The sequence below is a fragment of the Panthera uncia genome, chromosome B1 (assembly GCF_023721935.1).
Source record: "Panthera uncia isolate 11264 chromosome B1, Puncia_PCG_1.0, whole genome shotgun sequence".
Lineage (NCBI taxonomy): Eukaryota > Metazoa > Chordata > Mammalia > Carnivora > Felidae > Panthera > Panthera uncia.
In genome coordinates this window covers 41,878,150-41,903,304 of record NC_064811.1, presented here as the reverse complement: position 1 = coordinate 41,903,304, position 25,155 = coordinate 41,878,150, and the positions used below count along the sequence as shown (strand labels likewise).

Sequence of the window (25,155 nt, the reverse complement as noted above, 5' to 3'; positions counted from 1 at the left end):
TCACAGCGGGCAGCTTGTGTCTCTTCAATGTGTCTCCTGAAAGCAATGAGAAGGGAGTCAGCTTTCCTGTAATGAGACCAATAAAAATTCGTTTGTCCCCAAATCTCCAAGCCAGAGGTCTCTCCTTTCTCCCTGAGCATCTTCATTTTATTATTTGTTGATGCCTTTTGCCTGGAATGCACCCCCTTCTCCACCTGGTCTAAATCAGGCCTGGCTTAGTTACCACCACCTCCAAGACCACTGAAACCTCTCTCACCAGTGCCTATGGTTAGACACTTATTCTCTATAGAGCCCTTATTCTCCAGCTCTTTATTTTCCATTTTTTTTTTTTTTATCATAGAACTCTCTACCTACATTTTTTAAAAGAAATATCCCGGGGCGCCCAGGTGGCTCCACTGGTTGAGCATCTGACTTTGACTCAGGTCATGATCTCGCAGTTCATGAGTTCAAGCCCCACATGAGTTCAAGCCCCACATCAGGCTCCGTGCTGACAGCTTGGAGCCTGGAGCCTGCTTCAGATTCTGTGTCTCCCTCTCTCTGCCCCTCCCATGCTCATGTTCTGTCTCTCCCTCTCTCTCTCTCTCTCTCAAAAATAAACATTAAAAAAATTTTTTTAAAAAGAAATATCTATTGACACCATAGAATCCAGTTGAGGAAATCCTAATGTCAACAATTCATCCAGCAATGAAATATTATTTAAAAGAAAAATGAAACAACAACAACAACAACAACAACCATTTTTGGGGAAACAGCATTCCTTCCTAAATATTTCCATATTTGTAGCTCCACCAGAAAAGCTGCTCTCTGTCTTCCCTTAGACACCAGAGGAACAAAGGCCTCCTTGCTGCATCCCGACGACACCCCCCTGCGACCATCCCCAGCTGCTTCCTTGGTAGGCATTAAACGTGGTGGAGCCCATCCTTTCTCATCAGAAGGGTGGGGGGCGGGGGCGGGGGAACGAGTGGCCTAATATTAAACAGAGCTATATCACGTCCTGAAATGAGCAGCGCAAGAAGCCCAGCATTAAAGACATAAATAAGCTGCAGGTTTTCAGAAACTCGCCAGCAACCCTCTGAAACAGGAAGAGCGTACTTAGAGCTGTCCGGCTAACTCTCAGCCGTGAGCCTTATGCTCAGGTCTGAGGCTCCATAGCTGCTGAAACCACTAGCCTTGGAGCGGACTCCAAGGGCACCGCACTGAGAAGCCGCCTGAGATCCCCAGGCGTGCGGATGGGGGAAATTTCAAGATAACCTCTCCATTTGCAGCAACAGAAGGGGGTTATAAATGTCATTCCTTTTCTGGGAGATGTGGTATCTGACTCCATTAGACTACCAGCAGGGCTAAAAACAAACAAACAGAAAATGAGAGGGCTTAGGATAATGGAATAGAATCAGGGCTGCTACTTTAGTCGGGACCCTTGCACCCTGCATTCCTGGACCCGAGCGTGACTGGGATTTGGAGCCATGCTGTTCAAACGTGGAAAACGCCGGAACAAGGTTGCAGGCACCACTACAGGCAGACTAGGCTTTGGGCCTCTCAAGTCTGAGAGCTTCTAGTTTTATGTGAACGGCTATTACAACCAGTAGAGTTAAAACAGATTCCTCATATGAAAATGAATGATGGTCAGGGCCCGGCTGATGGCCTATTTAGTCCAGCAGCGTCTGATACCGTAAAGTTCCCATCCCATGGAAGACGGGGGATCATTCCTTGGAGTTCACAGTGATGAGGATCAAGCCTAGGGCGTAGACCGCTGAACTTTATCAGCCAACAGAGAAATGTTTATCAAGCACGATGTGCTCAAAGACACAGAAGATGTGTCTTCTTCAGAATTTATCTTGAAGAAAACTGTCGTTGTCAAAACCTTAACGTTGCCACAGGCGTGTATCAAGTTAAATAGCGATTTGGATGATAGAACAAGAACACACGACGCTATCTGAGCGGCTAGTGTGTGTAAGGCATCCCACCTGTGGGTGGGCAATGAGGTGACGTGGCCCACGGAGGCTTCGTGGAGAAGGTGGGTGAAGGGGAAGAGAGAGGGGAGGCTTAGGAAAACTGCAAGGAATAGCCTTGTGGGAGCAGTGCGGTTTCATACTGGGGGTTTCATTTAGCCCCGTGCCCCTCCACGCATAATCATCTGCCTGAAAATCATTCTTACCATGATCTTTTTTTTTTTTTAATTTTTTTTTTAACGTTTATTTATTTTTGAGACAGAGAGAGACAGAGCATGAACGGGGGAGGGTCACAGAGAGAGGGAGACACAGAATCTGAAACAGGCTCCAGGCTCTGAGCTGTCAGCACAGAGCCCGACGCAGGGCTCGAACCCACAGACCGCGAGATCGTGACCTGAGCCGAAGTCGGATGCCCAACCGACCAAGCCACCCAGGCGCCCCACCATGATCTTCTTTTTGTGGCTGTTCTAAAAATTAGTTGTTTCTATCTTTAAAACAGCTTTGTTGAGTTACAATTGAAATGCAGTAAGTTGTCCGTGTTGAAAGTATATAACTTAACGTTTTGACATACAAGTACGATTCTGTAGCCGGCTTAGTGAATGTACTCATCACCCCTAAAAAGTTGTAATCTGCTTTTCAAATAGGAAGCCAGAAACGTGGCTTCAAGACCCTCATTCTATTCAGATTCTAAAAGCAAGTTCTTCTCCTGCTCTGATATGGGGCCCCTTCCTCTCCACCACGGAACACAGATTTCATGTTTTAATAAGAATCGCAAGAGTCATTTTTCACTGGAAACATTTGGCAGCCTGGGTTGGTGTTTATTACTTTATTATTCCGAACGACAATCCCAGTGTGGTAAGTGTTCACTCTGTTCCCATTTCAGAGACAGAGGAAGCAAACCTAGGAGATCAGTTAATTGCCCGGGGCTGACAGTCGGCAGGTGGCAGAGATGTTATTGGATCTCCAGGCAGTCTCTCTCAGGCCTAGACTCATCTGTATATGCTCAGAGACCTTTATAAACCTTTTCTGGGGGTATAAGGATCCTTCCATCTTGCACACAGGGAAGGAGGATATTGAGGGTCGAGTCCATAATCATTGGATCGTGGAGTCGATAATACAGTGAGCTCAGTTTGGCTGATTCAGCTTTCAAAAGTTAGACGCTGTCAAGTTACATTCCCTCCAAGGGTGCACAGGGTTTACCTTTTCTGCACAGCCTCACCAACACGTGTTCTCTTTTGTCCTTCTGGGAACAGCCATCCTGGAAGATGTGAGATGATACCCCGTTGTGGTTTTGATTCGCAGTTCCCTGATGATTAATCTGGCCTCCCGTGTTCATTTCAGTATTCCCTATAATACCCAAGATGTGGAAACAACCTAAATGTCTTTCAATGGATGAATAAATGTGTGTGTGTGTGTGTGTGTGTGTGTGTGTGTGTGTGTATACACACATACATACGTAATGGAATATTTTTCAGCTTTAAAAAAGAAGGAAGTCCTTCCATTGTGACATGGATGAACCTGGAGGGCATTATGCTAAGTGAGACAAACCAGACCCAGAAAGACAAACACTGTATGATCTCACTTCCATGTGGAATCTAAGAGTCGAATTCATAGAAGCAGAGAGCACAGGGGTGATTACTAGGGACTGGGGATTGTCAGTTATACCTCCATAAAGCTGGGCAGGGCGGGGGGGGGGGGCAGTTAGACCGTGACTTCTTCTCTTCTCCTTCCTATAAAAGAGCTTTGGTGGTCCTGCGTGGGAAGAAGGCAGAGGTTCCTTTATCCAGTGGTATCCTTGCCATCCCACTTTCCTGAAACTCAGCCAGGATCTTTCCTAATCAACAGAAGAAGCCCATCTCAGAGAGAAGAGAAAAGATGGGCATCTTCCTCTCACAATCTCCCCTCCTGGCCTCCACCACACATGGGAAGGAGGCCTCTGCTCTGCTCGCTGCTGTATAAATGTCCTGTCAAGCTGTTTATACTCGCAGTGCATTTTCTTGGCTTCCCCAGCTCTGTTAATTGCCCTCAGTTCAGGAACCTTTGAAGGATTGAGAGCCAGATTGCAGAAACATACCAGTGTTTATCATGAGTGACTTTCCAGGGGATCCCCATAACAGAAAAGGGCCGGTCCTTTTCTTCCGAAGCCAAAGCTTTGCTGCTTCAAGTCTGGGCCTAACTCTTGCTCCCTCACCGGCTCCCTTTGAGATGGGGGCCTCCGATGTGCAGGAGAGAACAGATTCCTACTCATAGGCTCCAGCCCCCAAAACTTGCATGAAGCTGCATCTCATGACGTGAAATGCCTGTGTTGGGCGAATGGTTTTCTGGCTGCATGTTTCTGCATCACCATAGGCCACCGTCAAGCCCTTCCAGGCAATGCCTCATGTGTCCTCTGGATACTAATCTCACCCCACTCCTCCTTCCCGGTGGTGTTCAGTCGTGTGCTTCACTATTTCTTTGGTAACAAGGAATGCAAAGGTCTGCATATATACTCAAGGAGGGTGTTTAAGAGCACAGAAAAGCACCATGTCAGGAAGACCCTTCTGTTGAGAGACTCAACAAAATATGGGTGCTGGAAGGACGGCAGGAAGGCACACAGTGGTAACCCCAAGGTAACCCCATCGGGTAAGGAAGCTGAGGCTTAGAGAGATGGTGTGATTTAATCAAGTTTACGCAGCCAGGGGTAGAGCAGGGATTTACACTCTGGAAGCCTGACTCTTAACCACAAGGCCACACTGCAGAAGAGGTCCTGAAGCTGACCCCCTTGGGAGATGCATGGGATCAAGACTGGTGGGGCTCGGAGAGGGCATCCCAGTTTGGAGAACAGGAGGAAAATAGTAAAAGAAATGTAGTAAGAAAATCAATGAAAGCATCCTTAGGGAAACTCATTCATTCAATAAATTATATAAATTGAGTTATTCATTCAATAAGTATTTATTGAACACCGTGAAGGCACTGTGCAGGCTCGTAGGATTCATCAGGGAGCAAGCAAAGATCCCTGCATTCATGGAGCTTGTATTCTAGCTCATGATACAAGTATAGTATAAGTTGCAGAAGTAGAGACACACAGCCTATAAGGAAGGATTAGGAGTGTGAGGTGGGATGGAGTCAGGGAGCGGTTAAAATCAGGTGGTGAGGGTCAGGTTCATCACTCGCTGCTCCAACTCTCCCTTCTCTTTTCATCCGTCTGTTTATCCGTCTATCCACACCAGACTCAGAAACCATGGAATTCTTGAGGCAGTGTCTCGGGACAAATTCTTCCTGCTGCGTTGACAATCTCAAGCTGCTGGAACGATCTCTGAACCAGCCTGGAAAGTGCTACAAGCTCAGGAGGTTGTGATCTGGGCACAGGGCTGAGCACGGTCGCTGATGTTTCCTGCTCCCCAAGCCAAGCAGGGCTTGCTGTCTTCCTGTTTACCACATCCCACTTTGCTTCCTTCCCCACAAGAGGGTCAACTACTAGGACAAGGCTGGGTACAAGCCCTGTACGGGCTGTGCAGCCAATCGCTCTGCTGCAAAATGACCCTCCAGCTCAGAGGAGGCATCAAAGGAATGCAGAGTGTGACTCAGGAAGGGGAGTGTGGAAATCCACTGAAGAAATACAACCCATCCCCAGCACCCTGGCCTGGATTCCACAGTAAACAAGTCAGACAGAGAGTAGTACATGGAGAGATGTGTGGAGAGAGTCACTGTCTCAGAGCGGAGACACTGCCTTTAGAGTCCCATTAGGGAACTCAAAATGAACTAACGCTCTTTCTAACAGCTCTGTAACGGGGATGCAAAGGAGCTTGGTTTTGGTCTAGGCAGGCAGCACATGATTGCACAAGGGGTTAAGGTGAGAAGGGAGGACTTCTTTAATCCTCCCTTTGTCACCTAGAGGGTGCTTCATCCCATTGTTGTACCACCCCACACTCTCAAACATCTTCTGACCTACAACGAAGTAGCGAATCAAATCACAGGCGTGTGTCCACACAGGGTCCTCCCTTGCACAGTTCTTTCCTGTTGACCTCACCCCCGTGACTGTTAGCAAGACTTTTCAGGGGAAGGGGAATAGGAGAGCACACAAGGATGTCATGAGCCGGTTGAGACAACGTTAAGGTCAGGTGTTGAAAACTCGCAGAAAACGAAGGGCCCTTCCTAGTCCAATATTGCTTAATTTCAAACACCTGAAAACCACTTGACTGGTTTCAATGACACACACACACACACACACACACACACACACACACACACACACACAAAGGTGGAGAGGAATGTGAGGACATATTGCTGGCACGTTATACAGGCATCTCACGCACCTGGGGGTTGGGGGGGTGGGGGGAAGAGTCAGGCTTCAGCAAGACCTGGAACAGGAAGCCATGAGCTGAGCCCACTCTGAAGACCTCTCCCTGCTCATCTGTCTCTTCCTTCTTTCTCTGCATGCTGGCTTTCTCGCTTTCCCGGGTACCTGCAGAGGCACCCCTGGCTTCGCACGGCATCCAGTTCTTGAGAGGCACTGACCAGGGTCTCTGGACCCCAATTCTAAATGCCTCTGGGACAGATTTGGCCCACCTTAGGTCAGCTGTTTACCCAGGGGGGACCAGAGTTCTTTATCACAAAAATGGCACAGAGGTTACCAGCAAGGAGAGGTGTGGCAGCAGGGCAGGAAGGAGAAAATTTTCTGAGAAAGGGGGTTAGCTGGGCAATTATTTCAGACAATGACGATGGCGGGTCCTCGATACCTGGAGAAATGTTTCCAAGGATGAAACGAATTGGGCACCATTGATTAAAACACAAGCATGGCTACCTTAACGCAGATGGGTATTTATTTCAATTTCCCATAATGGTGGTGGCAAACGCAGACCACCAGTGAGAGGGCAACTCCATGGTGTCAGGATCTATGGGAGGCAACCTCTAAAATGGCTCCCAACGATCCTCACCTCCTGGTTTTTATGTCCTTGGGTAATCACATCCCCTTGAGTGTGGGCCCAATGGACCCGGCGACTCCCTTCTAGCAAACAGTACACGGCAGAAGGGGTGGGATGTCAGTTTTGAGACTGGGATACGAAAGACCACCGTCCATTTTGCTAGTTCTGTCTCTCTCTTGCTTACTCTGGGAGAAGGCAACTTCCGTGTTGTGAGCTGTCCTATGGAGAGGCCCGTATTACGTGATGGCTTGGATCAACCTCCAGCTGGGACTGATGACTGCCAACAAGTACATAAGTGAGCTTGGATGCGGATCCCACCCCGGTCAAGCTCTGAGATACAGCAGCCCTGGACAACACCTTGACCGCAGCCTTGTGAGAGAGCCTGACCCAGAGGATGCAGCAAAGCCATGGCCAGATTCCTGCCCCCAGAGAAACTGAGAGATCACAAATGTTTGTCATGTAAGCCACTATATTGTGGGATGAATTATTACAGAGAAACAGCTAATACAAGGTGCCAGGCTTCTCCCTTCTTGTGTCTCTGCCAGTTTTGGGTGTTGCCCTCATTCGCACGGTCCAAGATGACTCACTAGCATGCTTACTCCCAGCTGGCGGGAAGGGGGAAAGGGAATGGGAGGGCATTGCCTCTTATTTTTCGGGGCATAATTCAGAAGTCACACGCATTGCTTCCACTCCCCTCTCATTGGCCAGAGCTTAGTTGCGTGGCTTAGCTACCCAGGAGGATAGAGGAGATGGTCTTGTGCCCAAGTGAGAATCAGGGATTCTATTACAATGGAAGAACAGGAGAGTGGGTCCTGGGGGATAATTAACAGTCTCTGCCACAGGCACCAATGCCACAAATATTTGTTTGCTTTGTGTGTGTGATGAGGTTACAGCCATATCTCTGTGGTTCCTGGAGGCTGGGATACATAAAGCATCATGAAGAACCCAGGGAGGTGAGAGATCATGGAAACTATCTCCATTGACCTGGTGCAGAGTGTGCACAGCAGGTGACAGTTTGCTGATGAGATCCATGAGCCAGAAACCTAGTCCCTGTGTGTCATTTCCTCAGGGTCACATAACTATTTAGCAGCAGAGCCACTATGAGCCCCAGGCCTTCTGCCTCCCAGCTCCCAGCTCCCTCTACTTCTAAATGGCGACTCTGAAGTCACTATTTTGGGTAGGACTAAATGTGTGGTATGAAAATGGGGGGAGAATAACACACAGCAAGAGGCTCATGACAATCAAATGCCGACCTGGCATTTTTCCCCCCTTCCAAACCAAAATGGTTTGATTTCTAACACCTAGTGAATATGATGTCAGCTCTTTCCATCACCATAAGCTCACCCAGTGCCATATCATCTGCGGGTGTTAATTTTTTTTAATGTTTATTTATTTTTGACAGAGAGAGAGAGAGAGAGACAGAGCATGAATGGGGGAGGGGCAGAGAGAGAGGGAGACACAGAATCTGAAGCAAGCTCCAGGCTCTGAGCCATCAGCACAGAGCCTGACGCGGGGCTCAAACTCACAGACTGCGAGATCATGACCTGAGGCTTAACCGACTGAGCCACTCAGGTGCCTCAAAACATTTTAATTTAACTGAAGCCAGGTGATAAGAGAAAGTATTTGTCTCTGTTATAATTCCCCACAAAGAAATGAATATGTAAGGGACGGTCTTGTGGATTTTGTTTAAAAATGGTGGGGTTTTCCTTTTAAAAGCATCGTACTAATGAAATCCTTTTTCTTGGAAGATTATCTCCACAGTGAAATAGAATATTACACAAGAAAGCTTCCCATAAATGTTTGCTCAATGAAATTACAGGCTTGATTTCTTTCTAGCAATTAATGATGCATATAGAGGAAACTTCTGTCACTCCCTCCCACTCCCTGTATCCATTCGCTCATTTTTCAATTAGGAATAGAACCCCTGGGTTTCACTGGATACATTGGTGCCCAGCAACTGACTGTATTATCCACTTTCATTTGTGGCTTTGTGACCACGTTTGGGTCAGTGGCATGTGAATGGAAGTGATGCATGCAACGTCTGAGACTTGTGTGGCAGGGGCATTTGTGTGACAGTGGCATTTGGAGCAGCATTATTAGATCTAGAAACAGAAGCCACATATTGAGGAAGGTAGAGATTCTAAGTGCATGGATGAGTTCACGGATCAGGACCACCTGCTTCACGTTGGACTTTTGCATTAGAGAGAAATAAATTTCCATCTTATTTAAGGCTTTTTTTAGTTGGGGTCTCTTAGTTTATACCTTAAGTAATACATAAAGTTATGTATTATTCCTAAGTTTGAGATATTGTCCAGTTGACAGCTTTTCCTTTCTTCTAAGACTGTGTGTTCTATTTAAAAATGTGTAACTTAAAATGTATGAAGTATATTAAGAGTTGGTTAAGATTTCTCCAAGGTGATCCCTAAATAGGATGAAGGACAGCCCATCCCCCCCCCCAGAGATCTACTCTTCTGTTTCTCCTCCATAGACAATGACATGGATTTTCGTCCATTACAGATATCTTTCCACTTTGTCAACTAGAGACTCTACTAGAAAATTAGCGTTCTATGTCTACACAAAACGTTTTGTGTGAAGGGTAGGTCTTTAGAAAGAAGGCACCCTGATGTGCTGCTTAGGTGGCTCAGTGGGTTAAGACATCAGACTTTGGCTAAGGTCATGATCTCATGGTTCATGAGTTGGAGCCTCGCAACAGGCTCTCCGCTGTCAGCACAGAGGTGTCTTCAGATCAGAGGTTTCTTCAGATCCTCTGTCACCGTGCCCCTCTGCTTCTCCTCACCTCAAAAATAAATAAACATTTAAAAGAAGGCAACCCGATTATATTTTATGAGGTGAGGGTGTAAGAAATTCCACTTGGGTGATGGAAATACTATTCGAAAAGAGAACACATGTGACATCGTGAGCACCCACAAAATATCCACTAAAAGTAAAGAAATGATTTATAAAATGGACGCATGGCCCTTCGGTGACTATATTGAGTTTTCAGCCTGAGCATCTATTCCCGAATACCATGTTCTCCCCACTGTCTTCTGTATATCTGTCATGTGTTGATTTTCAAGAAGTTTTTCTTATCGATTTAAGTATAGTTGACACACAACGATACATTAGTTTCAGGTGTATAACAATAGTGACTCAACATCTCTGTACATCATCCTGTGCTCCCCACAAGAGCAGCTTCCATCTGTCACTAGACTTTGTTATTACAATATCATTGTGTTGACTCTGTAATGACAAATCCTTGACGTAGGGTCGTGTTCTCTCTCTGAGGATCCAAGAAGTATCCTTGGCATTTGCTGCATCCTTTGTAGACCTGACTTGCTCCTACAACTATTATAAGGTACCATCTTGGAATCAGGTAACACCAGTCTGCCTTATACTTATGAACATACATGCAAGGAGAGTTGTGTGTATGTGTGTGCAGTGTATGAATAGGTATAATTGAATGAATTGAACATCAAAAACTCTAACTGGGATCCACCTTTTCTTTTCTTACCATTTTCTAACAGATACTCTGAGGCTTGAATTGTTCTTCGCTGCCCCTTGGGTGAAATCTCAGGCAGATCCAATAGCTTTTTTGGGTTAATTTCAGATCTTAAAGTCCAGTCTCACCCAGCATTAAAACTCTGAACCCAGTGAGAACTTTTTCTCGTCGTCCTCCAGCTCTGAGGTGCCTTGGGCCAAGTGCCTGCAGTGGAAGGGGCATGGCCATTTTTTTTTCTCCCTTCCTCGTTGCCTCTCCTCCTCCTCTTCTAGGTGTCGTTTTTGCTCTCAGGCTCAGGATGGGGTCTGCGTGTCGGGTGGGAGGTCCGGTGAGTTAGGGAACGACAGCAAAGTTGTCACTGCAGGTTAGCATTGAAGCCCTCTGTGTTCTGCGTGCCCCAAAGCCTCCTCTTTCTCTGGGTTCCTTGGGACCCTCAGCACTGAGGATCTCATATCTGTGACTCCTTTGAGGCAACATCTCTCTTGGCTGGCCGCAATTGCCCCCCACCCCAGTCTCTGGCTTCTGGTTCACTCTCCGTTGGACCTCCAGGAAGCCTCCTTGTGCAAGATCCCTTCAGAGTTGACCTATCAGCAGCTCCTTTCCTTAGGGGGCCACATCTGGCTTGAGAAACATGCATGCATCCTTGCCCTCCCCATCCCAAACTCAGCAAGCTCCAGCCTCTCTCAGGCAAGCTGCCACTCTGCTCCACACTCGTGTTTACACATCTCAGCTGGGACTATCAGCCTCCCCAAATTCCAGGGAACACGGGCCATTTTGTCTAGCGGGTTGCTTTAAGGACCCCACTGCAGGGTCCTCATGAGCCTTTTCTCTTCACGTTGAACAAGAGAAGGATCTGGCTTAGATGCCCTACACACACAGTCCTGCTGAGGGCTGGCCTTTTGGTCCATTTCTGACCTGACCCCTCACTGCAGGAGTTTCCATAACCCGGCCATGACTGTAAGAGCCATTTCCTTAAAACCCGTCTTTCTGGTGGTGGGTGGTCCGATGGGCAGTTGCCAGCCATCTTGTGTCCAGCTGCCTGAAGCCATGGGCAGGAGGCGGATGTGTTTTGGAAGACGCCTCCCAGCTGCCCCCCTGGACTAGGCCATCATCACATTAGCACCAGCAACGTGCCAGGCCCTGGGAGTTCTGCATGGCAGAGCCAGGCTCGCTCCGGCCTGGGGTGGGACAAACAGAGCTCAGTGAGGAGGCCCCACTAAGCCACCTGGGCTTGTTCTGATTGATGGTCCAGCAGACCCCCCACCAAACTGAGCACCCACGTAACCAGTGCTTGGTGATTCAGCCGCTGCTTCCCGGTTAAATAAACTTGGGTGACATTTTTTTTTTTGTTTTAAACGGAAGATCCTTGCTTAGTTCATCTGTTGATAACAACTCCTTTTCTGGGTCGTGGCTGAGGGCCAAACCAGACGATCTTCTGCGGCTCCTTTCAGATCAGGTTTCTGTTGGTGGCCGGGGTGGGGAGGACTCAGGGCACATTTGTCTCTGCAGCCAAACTCCATTTCGGCCTGCATTTGAGAGGTGGTACTGTTGCGGTTAAGGACCCAGACTCTGGAGCCAAACTGCCTGATTCAGTTACTAGTCGTGTGACCTAGAACAAACAAGATATGCATTGACCGATACACCTCCCCGGTTCCTTTTCTGTGCAGTTAGGGCAAAAATCCATGGTGTTCAGAACAGGGCTTGGCACACAGCAAGTTCTCAATAAGATGCCACACGCGCCCTCTCTCTCTCTCTCTATATATATATATATATTTTTTTTTTTCTTTTTTCAACTTGTAGCAAGAATTACTACCAAACTCCGCTCGTTGGGCCAGAGACCCTTGCGGTGTTAGCAGAAGACTTGACCCTCGTGTAGCACACTACCTACACTTGTGCGTTCATCGGCCAGCCAGCGGCCTCAGCTCCGAGCTCTAACCACGCGTAGTCAGCTGTCCTCATTAAGCAGGAGATGGTTGAACTCTTCAGTTACACCCCTGTGTTGTGGTTCTGGGTCGGCTTGCGTGGCCACAGATGCCAAGAGACCAGCACAGTTGTGCGTATGATACGTGTTAAGCCGACACAGATGCCGACTGTGGACATACTACATCCGGATTGTGTCCCACAAAGACCCAGGAGCATTATTTTAGGGATCCTCGATTGTCTTAGCTCAGGCTGCTGGAACAAAATACCAAAACCTGGGTGCGCTTATGTAAGGTAATCATGCGTGTGAAGGCACTTAGCACAGTACCTGGCAAATAGAGACGCTGAATTAGCATTTTGAAAGTCGGTAACGTGCTTACCGTTAGGATCAGTGTTGTGATGGTTTCAGGCAAGGCGCCGGTGACTTAGACCAGATTCCTCGTTCCTGTCCTGGGAGTTTCTGATTTAGTAGATCTGGGATGCGGCCTGAAATTTGCATTTCTAATGGGTTTCTGGGTTACCCATGCTGCTGGTCTGGGGACCTCGCTTTGAGAACCACTGACTAGATTGTACCCACCCCAGCCAAGTCCTCCCCTTTCCTGTTTCTTTCAAGAGAAATCAGGGGCGCACAGAATGGGCACCTTGACCTTGACCTTATGTGTTGAGCTGAGGTTTTCAAGGACGCTAAAGGAGTAGACATGCCTATGGGGATCTGCCTGAATAGCAGAAGCTATTCACTGTGGAAAAAGAAGTTCCCACTCCTCAACTTTGGGGGAGAAGAGGAGGGGCCCCCACTCTACCCTTCCTCCCACTGACAGCCACATGTTCCCAGGCATGAAAGTTTGCCAAGTTTTGCCTGAACTTCAAAGGAAGGTCTGCCTGCCAAATGTCTGCACGTGCTGAGCAGCCACAGAGTCCAGGAGCCCCTGGAGTTGCTGCGGCATCGGGACAATTGTCTTACCTTGGCAGAGTGGGGCACCAGCATTTCTATGCTGCCCTGCGTCCCGGGCAGGACCTTGCGTGCAGTGGAACAAATGGCTGTGTTCCTTTTATGCAACCCGGCAATACAGCTGCAAGGGCTCAGTGCACGGCACGTCTGACCTGCATTTGAAGCACTTTGGGGGGCTCACAGACAAATATTTTCAGAATGACTGTGGGAAAGGCCCAGCTGGAGGGGTGCTGGGATTGCAGAACGGTTCCCGGTCACTGCTGTGCCCACTGTCGTCTTTCAGCCCCAGGGGGTGGGCTGGGCAGGAGGGGGCAGCCGATTTCTTTGTGGGGTTGGACTTCACTCGACTTAACCACTTTGCCTCATGGGCAGTTTGGAGATGATTGGCACCATGAGGGTTTGCTGAACGAAAGTCTATGGGGTCCACTTCCGATTCCACCCAGGACAGAACCCTCGGCTGGTGCTGTCTGGACGTGGGTTATGGGAGCTACCCTTCAGGGGACAGCAGGGCTAGCTTCCCGGGTGTGACCTGTGTAGCCTCAGTGGGTCACATGCTCAGAAGGGTCCGTACCCACTTTTATATTCTAAGGTCACTGTCTTGAAATTCTGAGCAATTTTTGAAGGGGCCCTAAGTTTTCCTTTTGCACGGAACCCTGCATAATATGTAGCTCGTTCTGGGGAACAGCCTCAACCAGAGAGTAAGAACGGAGGCGTGAGGGAGGAAGCAGATTTTGATTACAGTGCTACATCAAGTGAGATTTCAGGTCTACTCTCCTGAAACCCTGGAAGCTGTCTGTCAGGATGGACTACTCGGGTTCTCTAACCGCAAGTCAATCCATCCAACTCCTGGCTTCCTGGAAGCTTCTTTGAGGAATCTTATCGAGTGTGAAGACTAGCATGGTGGGTAGAATCGGGGAGAATTTTTTTCTCCGGTGAAGATCTCATTTCTCAATGAACAGGCTGTGAGAGAGATCTGGCCACTCTAAGTCAGTATATTCAGATGGAATTTCGACTGAGGTGTTGTCCTGTAGTGAGATCATCACTCTCCCAGAGCACTGGCCCTACCTTCTACCTCCTCCCCTCGCAGCACTTGGCATACGGTAGGTGCCCTCATATTTGTGGTCGATGATGATGGTACTGACCGTGAACTCAGGTTTCCTCTTCATCTCCTCTGGAGTCCCACAAAGCGAGAGCCATCTATCACCCTGAAAGATCCTTCCTAGTGATTGCAACTGCTTTCTTCAATTCAGGCAGGGAGTCAACCCCAAACAAACCAAACCAATCCTCCAGAGATATTTAGAGCCCCTAACTCTATGGGTTAGGGGCTGTTACTCCAACAGTGCTGTGCAGTCAACCACCCCAAAATTGCGTGACTTGGAACGACCATTGTTTTCTCTCATACGTCTATCAGCGAGCTTGGCTGATGGAGGTTTGGCTTGTCTTGGGAGGCTCTGCTTCAGGCTGTGGGTCCAGCTGGACTTCTTTGGGGAAGTTCTGCTCCTAAATGTGTTCTGGGCCAAATGTGTTCACTCGGGTCCCAGAATGAAAGGTGGCGATTACTTACGGGAAGCTTCTCTCAGGGCTTTGGCAAAGGTACAGAGGGCAAGTGGAGAAACTGAAGGTCTTTCAAGGCCTAGATTGAGAATTGTATCCCGTTACGCCCGTTCACATTTTATTGGCCAAAGTGGATATATGACGTAACTCAAAGAGGCAGGGAAGAATTCTCCACCAATATGAAGTCGAGGCAAGGATTCGACTGTGGAGGTAAATTCAATGTACCACACTAATTCCATTTTCTTTTTTCTTTTCTTTTTTTTTTTTAACATTTTCATTTATTTTTGAGACAGGGAGAGACAGAGCATGAACGGGGGAGGGGCAGAGAGAGAGGGAGACACAGAATCGGAAACGGGCTCCGGGCTCTGAGCCGTCAGCACAGAGCCCGACGCGGGGCTCGAACTCACGGACCGCGAGATCGTGACCTGGGCCGAAGTCGGCCGCTTAACCGACTGAGCCACCCAGGCGCCCCACTAATTCCATTTTCTAAAATACTCTCTCTGTATTTCAGTCATACCATGGGGCTATCGTTTCTTGAGGACAGAACATCAACAAGATGTTAACTAACCAGGTGCCAAGCAAATACCAAATGGAATTAAATGGAAATACATACCCCATACTCTAAAATGCTTGGATTTTACCATGTAAACCAGTTCATTAAAATTTCCTGGAGAATATGGGGCACCTGGGTGGCTCAGTCAGTTAAGTGTCTGACTTTGGCTTAGGTCATGATCTCATGGTTCGTGAGTTTGAGTTCTTCATCGGGCTCTATGCTCACAGCTCAGAGCCTGGAGCCTGTTTTGGATTCTGTGTCTCCTTCTTTCTCTACAAATGAATATACATTAAAAAATTTTTTTAAAAATTTACTGGAGAATGGTATGAAAATGTAGATAGTCTATCCCAGACGACATGACAAAGAGGACTGGGTTCCAGGAATCTGCATTTTCATAAGCACATCAGGTGAAACAGGCCCACGTCTGGGAGCAACTGTCTTAGTCCTTAACTTTGCAATTAAGCTAATCCCTACTAGGATGCTAGTAAATGTGGTCAGAGCTGGTGAACTTTCTAGTGATGGGAATTTAGTAAACTTCTATACAAATGAATTATTTTTCTGATCTCCCGTATCCTCTGAATTTCTGCACAAAGTAAAGTCTTGGCTATGTCACTGACTACTGGTTTTGCAAATAGCTTCTCAGCACATTTATTTTGGTGTCATCTTTAGATTCTGAAAATGAGCCTCTTGTGGTTATGCATAACTGTAAAGGGATCCGTTATTTTTGCTCCTTCAGTAGTCATTCATTTTCTTTCGTTACGTCACTTGGATTTGCTTCCAGTAATCACACCTTCCCCTCTTTCAGTCAATGTCTTTACAGCATAGCTGACCCCAACCGTCAATGGCCAGCTCTGGTTCTAAAGGAAGACACATGAAGTCATTATGATTCTTGTGAAGGGCCATGTTTCTCAGTCTGGACCACATTTCTGTCTGCAGTTTGCTAAGCTGGTAGAAAAAAGTCTGGAGCTGCTGGTTCTTCTCTTGGCCCCCACAATAGCTAAAGCCTGCCCTAGAGTGAAGTCCGTACGAAGGAATGCAAGCAAAGGCTTTTAGCAACAACTCTGAGCACCTGAATCTAACTGTGCCTGAAGATGTACTTCCTGGACCTTTTCACTGTGTAAGCCGATGCATGGTCTGTGTTGGGGAAGCTAGTGTGAGTTTGGTCTCTTTCATTCGCAACTGATAGAGTCCTGACTGATATATCATAGTCTTGATGGTGTGACCAAGAAGACCACCAGCAACTCAGACTGATCTGAGCTTAGCAAAGCCTAGAATTCACTCAGCAAGCCACACACACACACACACACACACACACACACACACACACCCTACACGGTATATTCTGGTAACTAGACCAGACTTGGGGACCAAACTTCATTAATAGTTATTGAGGACGTCTAAAGCAAAGTAGATTGAAAAATGAATGCAGCTATTAAATATATGGGTGTCTTCTAAGCCAGGCCTAATCACGTTATTAAAAATTACTCGCTCATATTTGCATCTGCAACGACAGTTATGTTTTCTCTCCCCCTGCTCCCGCCGGTAACATTTGCAGTGGCTTCTTCCCAGGTATTGCATAGAAGGATCTCTCCGAGATAATTTCTTTTTTTTTTTTTTCTGTTTGGCTGTGATGAAAAGACAGAAGCCTAACTTTGGACAGCAGGAAATAATGCATCACTTTGAACATGTTGTCTTTCTATTATAAATATGATGATATGGTTAGGTGGGACAGTTTCAAAGAGACAGGATGTTACCTTAAACATTTATAAAGCTGTGGTTAAAATAGTCTCCTGAAACTACCTTTTCAACTCATGGAGCTTACATAAATATTTGGCTGCTGGTGACAGGCCTAATAAATCTGTTTAGAATGTTGCAGCAATATTTACTTACAAAGTAAAGGCATAAGCCCACATTGGCCAATAATTTTAAAAAGGAGAGATGCTACTTTTTAGCACCTTGCATAAATATTTGCAAGACCTATAAATCCAAGATAACCCTGCCTCTTCCCTAAAGCTATTTACCGCTTCCTACCATGTTCCCCCTAAATGCCCCTTTTAAGTGTCTCTCAGTTCAGTTGGAAAAGCTTGACATTTACTTGAGCTGTTTTGGAATATATCAACAATTCTGGGCTATAATGGAAGCATTCTTCAATTTCCTCATGGCCCAAAGTTCTGCAAGATCCTTTCAGGCTGGGGGGAGTGGGGGAAAGAACAGAATCTTCTGCCTCTAAAGCTTGCGAATCAGAACATGAGCGTTTGAGGAATACATCTTATTATGTCTGACCAGGAACTAAAGGATACAGTTCTCTTTTTTTTAATTTTTACTTATTTATGTTCAGGTGGAGGAGAGAGAGAGAGGGAGAGAGAGGAGAAAAGAGAGAGAGGAAAGAGAGAGACAGAGAATCCCAAGCAGGCTCTGCACTGTCAGCACAGAGCCTGACGCAGGACTCCATCCCATGTACTGTGAGATCACGACCTGAGCCGAAATCAATAGATGCCCAAAAGACTGAGCCACCCAGGCACCCCAAAGGATTCGTTTCTTGTTTGTCCGTCCATGTTATAGGGATTATAGACAGTGCTTGAAACAAAAGAAAGAACGGTGGCTCGTCAGAGCACTGTTTGCCCCAGAGAAGCGAAGATGTAACCTAAGCGTTTTGATCAAGGATGTTATGCAAGCTGCAGTTGGGTATTTAGAAAATAGAATGACCTGCCATCTGACTTCTCTCTGGCTCTCCTCAAGAGCTGAGTTTTTTTCCTGATTTCAAGAGATGACTCCCCAAGGGGAAAGATACCAACAGTGGCAAACATCTCTTTACGAAGGCCAGACAAGAAAACAAGCTCTTGATTGCCCAAGGTATCCCTGTTTTTTTTCATGAGTGAGTTTTTCAGGAACTTTAAGAGGTATTTCCTGTTTATCGTGTGGTAGAGAAACAGGCTGTAGAAAACTCATGCTAAGCACAAATACCAGAGTTCTCAAGTATTTGATATTTGCACATTACAGGGATACCATCAGGTTTAATTTCCAGGAAGAGGCAATAAGCAAATGGCCACAGTATACAAGAAAAAAAGAGTAATCGACTTGTGAAAATAGTATTTCAGAGTAGTTCTAGACTTATGATGAGGCCTCCTGGTCTGAACATTCCTGAGGAGGAGAACAAAAGAACTTGGCTTTGGTATTTACATTATCTAGGGGTAGGAGAAAAGACTGACAGGACGACTTTGATGTTCTGAGGAGGATAGGAGGTGCTTTGGTATTTATTCCTTTTTAGTATGTGAATGTATACCAGATGGCCCATTTAAAATAGACCCCATTTTAAACCATTTTGCATGACGTGGGGCCATACAGAAAGTCTTCATTTCCTCTCTGGCAGTAGCTGGTGTGAGATTCCACCCCACCCCCCACCCCGCCAACCCCTCCCCCCCCCCAGAGTGGCAGGGCTGCTGGGCTTGAGTCCTCTGCCAGCCCCTAGGAACTCACCTACTGATGCACCACCACCTGCTAATGGCAGACTGCCACGAGGAACTCTAGTAAGAGAAGTCCAGGCCAGTGACTGCCATCTGGGTCACAACATTTTCTCCCGTCTCCGGGAATGGTAGGTGCCAACAGGACTTTCTCAGTGGGTTTCACTTATGCCTGGGAGAATTGGGAAAGGCCTCACAGAAGATTCAAGGAACGGATTAGTCAGATGGGCTACGTGCTATAGGAAGCTTCCCCAGACATGGCAGTGGACTCTCGGGGACACGAAGTAAGCAGACCAGCGTGCCGGGGGTTAGTGCGTATTCCAGTTTGACTTGAGTTGAAGCCCGAAAGAACATGGTGTCCGTGAGGCCTACGGAATTTGAGGGTGGCTGTGGGGTAGGAGGCCTCCAGTAAGAGATAGGGGTTGAGGATGGAAAGATGTCAGACGAGCCTAAAAGGAACTTTGGAACCAGATTGTGAAAGTTCTTCCGTGTTTCGTCTCTTCCAAGTGGTTTTCAACTCTGGCCTTGATGCACTGGACAGCCCATGAAAATATTTAAGAATCATTATCTTTACATATTGGAAAGGTCAGCCTGCCTGCAGTATGGAGTATAAATGTGAGAGAGAGAGGGGCTGGAGAAAGATTTGTTAGGAATTTATATATTTTTAAATGTTTGTTTGTTGTTTATTTATTTTGAGAGAGAGAGAGAGAGAGAGCAGGGGAGGGGCAGAGAGAGAGGGAGAGACAGAATCCCAAGCAGGCTCCGCGCTGCCAGCATGGAGCCTGACAAGCTGGGAGATCATAACCTGAGCCAAAATCAAAAGTTGGACGCTTAACCGACTGAGCCATCCAAGCACCCCAGGAGTTTATATTTCTAAAAGTGTCATCGGTCCTCTTAATTCATGGAGATCACTTCGACTTTCTTTTTTATGATCGAGCAATGCTAAATGCACATCTAGGACCTGTGGGATCCTAAACATTATGGGGAATGGGTTCAAGGAGTTTTCAGTTAATGGGAGGGCATACCGCAGGTAACTTCCAGAAGTCCCCACGTCTTCAGCAAAAGGTGAAAGCCTAGGTCCTCACAGACCGAATGTTGGACGTAGATGAAACTACGTCACTCGTGATGTATCTGATACATTTCTAAGCATAGGGAAGATTCAGACGCTAGATGACCCAAAAGACAGACAGTGTCTAACACAATTATTGTCTATCAGTGTATTTGTTAATGTAAACATGTCCTTCAGAGGATTAGTTTCCTGTGGCTGCTAAAACAAATGACCTCAAACTGGGTGGCTTAAAACAGCAGAAATGTGTTCTCTCACAGTTCTGGAGAGAACTACAGAACCCAAAGGCAAGGCGTCCACAGGGCCACCCTCCCTCTGGAGGCTCTAGGGAACAGTCTGGGCTTTGCCGCTTCCAGCTTCTGGTGGCTGTGGGCTTCGCCTGACTCATGGCCGCATCACTGCGTCTCTGCCTCTGTGGTCACATTGCCCCCTCCCCTTCGGACTGTCTCCTCCTCTGGGTGTCTCTCATAGGGATACTTGTCACTGGACTTAAGACCCATCATCCAGGATGATCGCCTCTCAAGAGCCTTCACTTAATTACATCTTCAGTATTTTCCAAGTAAGGCAGCATTCACAGGTTCTAGGGATTAGGACACAGGTACATGTGTTTTTTGGGACCATGATTCAGCCCAGTACAGAAGGCAATACATTCATTTCTAGACAGCGGTTCATTCCCTCCTCCGTGTGAGTTGGGACAGCAGGCCATTTCCACTCTTTGTTGGCGCTGTTTTGGGGACTGACTGTATGTCCCCACTGGGCTGAGGGGGCTGACAGGGAGTGGGAGACACTGAGAGGGGTGGGAGAACACAAGGACACTGACTTCTCTTAAAATGTAAATCCGAATACTATGGAAACAGGGACTAACTTTCAGACGAGGTCCCACTTTTTCTTATTCTTTCTCTCTCTGTTGTTATGGGTGTGCTTTGTTACAGCTTTTTAACTACCACTGCTCCGTTGTCAAGTTTCCCTTTTAGCGCATATTACATGCCGCCATGTTTCTCAGTGAGTTTGCAGGTTGACCTTTACTTCCTTACCATGAAATAAGGGCAGAAAGACCTTAGTCTTCTCTGTCTCCTCCCCTCCAGCACCTAGAAGAATCCCCGCAGCCTAGAGAACCCTTCAAATTGTAGTGAGGCTTTGTTTATGTGGTGGGAGTCAGACGTGGGATCTGTCAGGCTGTTTCAAAACACAGTCGCCTTTATTTTACCCACTTGAGTTGAAAACTTACGTCCACAAAAAAAAACTTGCACACAGATGTTTATAACAGGTTTTTTTTTTTTTGTAATTGCCAATATGGCTTCCCTTACTATGCAAAGTAGAATATTCCTATGAAAGCTCTCATAAGCTCATGAGAATATTCCTATGAAAGCTCCCATAAGTTCTCATGGCCTAAAGCAAGGAAACAATTATCATTAATTTGTATGGAAAAATTTTGAGCATTCCCAGACCCCCCCAAATAACGTCTCTTGGCTCTTCTGATACCTTAGGACACATCTTGCTAATGGATGCACAGAATGAATGGAGATAGAGCACAGAAGCTTTATCGCAGACACAGTTCAAAGCTATGGCGGGCGGCTTGATGCTGAGATGTTCGGTGTAGTTCCCAGGGAAGAAGCTTGGGGGCGCCACTCCCACTGCTCAGTGCACAGCTGCCTCTGTATCTTGTAATCACAAAACAAATGCTGGACACTATTTTTGCTTTTTGCCTTTTTTGTTTTTTGTTTTGTTTTGTTTTTGTATAAGTGGAAATTCTCTTCAGATTTCTTTTGGTTAGTGAAAACAGGTACTGATGTAGGTCTTTCATAAAAGCAAAACTTCTGGAAAGCGGGGGATACCTGTGCTTGGAGGCAACCAAGGTGTTCTTTAGTAGGTGCACGGATAAACTGCTAAATCAGATGACGGAATAGTATTCCGCTCTGAAAGAAATGAGCTATACAAGCCACAAAGAGACATTGAGGAATCTTAAATGCATATTACTGAGTGAACGAAGCTAATCTGAAAAGGCTAAATATTGTGTGGTTCCAACCATACGATATTCTGGAAAAGGCAAAACTGTGGAGATAGCCCAAAGCTCAGGGATTGCCAGGTGATGGGGCAGGGAGGGGTGAATAGATAGAGCGCAGAGAATTTTTAGGGCATTACAACTACTATAATGGTGAATGCATGTCATTATGCATTTGTCCAAACCCATAGAATGTGCACCACCAACAGTGAGCTGTAACATAAACTATGGGTTTTGGTGATTATCACGTGCCACGTCGGCTCCCTGATTGTAACAAAAGTGCCGCTCTGGTGGGGATGTTGACGACAGGGCATGCGCGGCAGGGGGGAAGGGGATAAATGGGAGCTTTGTATTTTCTCCTCAACTTTGACTAAAGCTGCTCTAAAAAATAAAGTCCGTATATTTTTAAAAATCAACCATCTTTTTTTTTCCCTCTCTGCCAGAAATGTCAGTGATTCATAGGGACAAGTCTCATTTTGGAAAGTATCTCTCAAGCAGATTTTGGGTGTCTTATCTTTTCCCCCTTGAGGATGAAACCCAAGTTTGATATTCAGACCGTTAGATAAATAATGTTTTTGGATTCAAATTTGAGACTAAGAAGTCACTGAACCAGCCTTTCTTCTGAAAGGTTAGTTCTGGCCAATTCAAAATGTTGCCCTTTGGGGAGTGTTCATGGGACAGGAGAGGGTAATTCTAGAGCCCACCTCTTAGGGAGATCCCACGGAGGGAGGGAAATGTCTGGGCATGGGGGTTACAAAGAAGGCCGTGTTCCCCTCCAGGGCTTCCTTTCCCTGGCTGGGGGCAGAGTCCTCCAGGCTTATTCTGTGGTGACAGAACTTGAGTGTTTGCTATCCAAAAGTGATGTCATACCCACCTAACTTGCGGTAAATCATGGGTTTGGTTGGATTGGTTGCATTTCAAGACTAAGAGGAAAATTGGAGGATGGAGTTGGTTCCTTTTGATCACACCCTGGCGCACAGACAGAAATCAAATAGAAGAACCAGCTGTCATCAGGTAGGGAAAATATTGGGATAAAAAAGTAGACAGTGAGGCATCACAAGGAAATGCTGCAAGGCTGACTTAGCTTCGGTCAGCCACCAAGGTCTGTTGAAGGTCCACCAAACACTTCCTTCTGCTCTCTGCTAAGTATCCCAATCCTCAGTAAGGTAGAGTCAGGGCTAAAGAATCTCTGAAACCATCTGAATGCTTGGGAATAGCCTGGCCTCTTGGGGCCCCAAACGACCCCTGCATGCTTGCTAACTTAAGGCCATGCTAACCTGACGGTTCTGACGAACACACACACACACACACACACACACACACACACACACTAGACTCCCTCATCCTGTTCTTTAACATTTAAAAGCTTTAAACTTTTCAGATGCGTTTCAGAGGTGGAATCTTCATAATATAGGTAGAGTTAGGAAGTGATTTATATTAAATAAATTATTAATTTATCTGACTGATTATTGCTAAATCACTTAATAATTTATTAATAGCACATAGTAAATGGATAATATTGTTCACATAATAACCAGCCTTATCAGTGCCAGCCACAGTGGGAGGTGGAGGGACAGATCAGAGATGACTCAGGCACAGGTCATACCATATCCCCAGACACTCCTGGCCCAGGCAATTAATGGGACGAACTCCCAAGTAACAATAATGCCAGGCAGGCAGACAGTAAATGCCATCAGAGCAGCTCCAATGACAAGCCTTATCAGTGCCAGCCACAGTGCAAGGCAGAGGGACAGATCAGAGATGACTCAGGCACAGGTCATACCCCCAGACACTTCTGACCCAGGCAACTAATGGGATGAACTTCCACGTAACAATAATGCCAGGCAGGCAGACAGTAAATGCCACCAGAACAGGTCCAATGACAAGTGGCAGGGGCTCAGAGGGAGGAGTGGGGATTACTTCCAGCTGAGACAATGGAGGAGGTAGGATTAGTGATATCAGCAGTGGGTTTGGAAGGCAGGATTGGGTCTGCAGACTGATGGGAGGACAAAGTATCTTAGGGGAACACTTGATTACCAGTTCTGTTGGAGGAGACATGCCTGCTCTGTGACCGAGAGTGAAGAGGGCTGGGAGAGCGTCTCAGAGACAGGGGGGCAGTCAAGACAGCCCCAGCAGGGCCAGGCCCAGAGCAGCACTCCCAGAGATGGAGTCTGGGAGGAAACCTGGGGAACAGAGGAAGGAGAGGGAAATGGTCTCCAGTTGGAAGATTTCTTAACATTGTCTCTTTCTTTTCTTTTCTGATAGGAGAGTTCTGGCCATGTGTGCAGACCGGGGTGGGGGGGGGGGAGAAGCGAGGGGGGAAGGAGGGGGATGGGTGAAGAGGACAGGAAGAGCTGGAACAGAGCATGCAAAGCAGCTTTATTTGCAATCGCCCCAAAGGGGGAGCTCAAGTCCTGCCCCCAACAGGGGAGCAGTTCAGTACATCATGGTGGATTCATTCATTCATTCAATGGGATGGTCGGCAGCAAAGAACAAGCGAAATACTGGTATGTTAGGAGCAACACGGATGAACATCAGACACAATGCTGAGGGAAGGAAGTGCAAAAGTGGAATAGTGCAGGCACAAAAGAGTTCCCATTGTATGACTGCATTTATAGGGAGTTCAAAGATAGTCGTAACTAACCTGTGGTGAAAGAGGTCAGAGTAGTGGTTACTGGAGGAGGGTATTAGCTGGGAAGGACTACAAAGCAGCCTGCTGGGGGCTGGCTGTGTCCCACATCTTGACTGGGTGGGGAGAGCACAGGTGTGCACCTGTGTAAAAACGTACTGCATTCTACCTGTAAGAAGTGTGCACCTCATGTAATTTATTCTTGAGAGAGAGAGATGGACACAGAGAGGAGAAATTGGTCAGAGCAAAGAGGCAGATGAGAACAGGATGGAGGTAGAGCAGAGGAAGGTGTAAACATGTGGGGACTTTAAGGTAGAGTGAAGGCAAATTGAAGTATTATCTCTAGGTCCTGCAACCGTACAGGTGTGAGCAGGTACATGCTTTTCCTGGACCGGTGGTCATGATGGGGGTGAGAAATAGGATCTCCCTGGAGTGGTAGTCCTGATGGGGATGGGAAGACAGGATCTCCCTGGAGTGGTGGTCCTGATGGGGGGTGAGAAACAGGATCTCCCTGGAGTGGTGGTCCTGATGGGGGTGGGAAGACAGGATCTCCCTGGAGTGGTGGTCATGATGGGGGTGGGAAGACAGGATCTCCCTGGAGTGGTGGTCCTGATGGGGATGGGAAGACAGGATCTCCCTGGAGTGGTGGTCCTGATGGGGGGTGAGAAG

General features: G+C 47.0%; 1 non-coding gene across 1 annotated transcript; it reads right to left on the bottom strand.

Moving 5' to 3' along the window:
* Positions 1 to 12,144: 12,144 nt before the first annotated feature.
* LOC125924154 (small nucleolar RNA SNORA62/SNORA6 family) lies at positions 12,145 to 12,298 on the bottom strand. The gene has a single exon (XR_007458320.1). It is a non-coding gene; the product is annotated as a small nucleolar RNA SNORA62/SNORA6 family (small nucleolar RNA).
* Positions 12,299 to 25,155: the final 12,857 nt, after the last annotated feature.